General features: G+C 41.6%; 1 non-coding gene across 1 annotated transcript; it reads left to right on the top strand.

The window, feature by feature from the left end:
• Nucleotides 1-246: 246 nt before the first annotated feature.
• Nucleotides 247-353, top strand: LOC130030814 (U6 spliceosomal RNA). Its single transcript, XR_008793496.1, has one exon. It is a non-coding gene; the product is annotated as a U6 spliceosomal RNA (small nuclear RNA).
• Nucleotides 354-1218: the final 865 nt, after the last annotated feature.

The following is a 1218-nucleotide window of genomic DNA, read 5'->3' as shown; positions in this document are numbered from 1 at the left end:
CTCCATTGGAGACTTTGTTGTTACTGTGTCTGGCATATCGAATACATCACGGGTGGCTTGCCAGGCTCTGCCGTGCGGGCGAGATACTCTCGGTAGCTTGCCGGGCTCTCCGAGAGGGGCGGAGGAATCGAACTCGGGTCGGCCATGTTGGCTGCGTGCAAGGTAAACGCCCTACCGCTGTGCTATCGCTCCATGTAAACTCCAAAATATATTAGCACAGACATTTTTTAAAAGTTTTATTCATGTGTGCTCACATCATCAGCATACATACTAAAATTGGAACAATACAGAGAAGGTTAGCATAGTCCCTGTGCAAGAATGACACGAAAATTTGTGAAGCAATCCATATTTTTATCCTAATCAGAATGACAAAAACCATAAACAGAGACAGAATACTGAAAGCAGCAAGATCAAAGAAGGAAATTACTTACAAAGGAACATCCTTAAGATTTACAGCAAACTTATCAGACAAAACCCTCCAGTTCCAAAGACAGAGGTGGGATATAGTGAAAAACTCAATGAAATGAACACCTAATCAAAAATACTTTACCCAGACAGACTGTCATTCATATCTGAAGGAATAGCACACAACTTCACAGATAAATAATAACTTAGGAACTTCATAGTCTCAAAACCATTGTTACAATCACTAAATGAGCTACTTTAAGATAAGACAAGTCCCACAAACACACTTAATACCTGCAGAAAATGGCACAAAACACCATAACCATAATCTCTCTCGATGTCAATGGGCTAAATGCACCAATTAAGTGATATAGAGTGCCAGGATGGATTGGAAAATTGAACCCAAAACTCTGCTGACTACAAGAAACACATTTGAACAGTTAGAGCAAACACAGACTCAGACTCAAGAAAGGCTGGAAAACACTTTTTAAACAAACAACCCCCTCAAAAAGGTCAGAGTGTCCATACTAGTATCAGACATCATAGACTGAAGACTGAGGAAGGTTATAAGAGACAGTGAAGTCCATTTCTTAATGATCAAGGAATCTGCATATCAGGAAGAACTCACACTCCTAAATATATAGGCACTTGGAGCTGAAGTGATACCACAGAGGGTAGGGCATTTGCTTTGCACAAACACCGACCTGGGCGCAATTCCCACCATATGGTTCCCTGAGCACCACCAGGAGTAATTCCTTAGTGCAGAGCCAGGAGTAACCCTGTGCATCACCAGGTGTGACCAAAAAAGCAGTA

Source organism: Sorex fumeus, unplaced genomic scaffold (assembly GCF_029834395.1).
Source record: "Sorex fumeus unplaced genomic scaffold, SorFum_2.1 ptg000044l, whole genome shotgun sequence".
Lineage (NCBI taxonomy): Eukaryota > Metazoa > Chordata > Mammalia > Eulipotyphla > Soricidae > Sorex > Sorex fumeus.
Note: the sequence above shows the minus strand (reverse complement) of the source record. Positions and strands in the feature narration are given on the sequence as shown.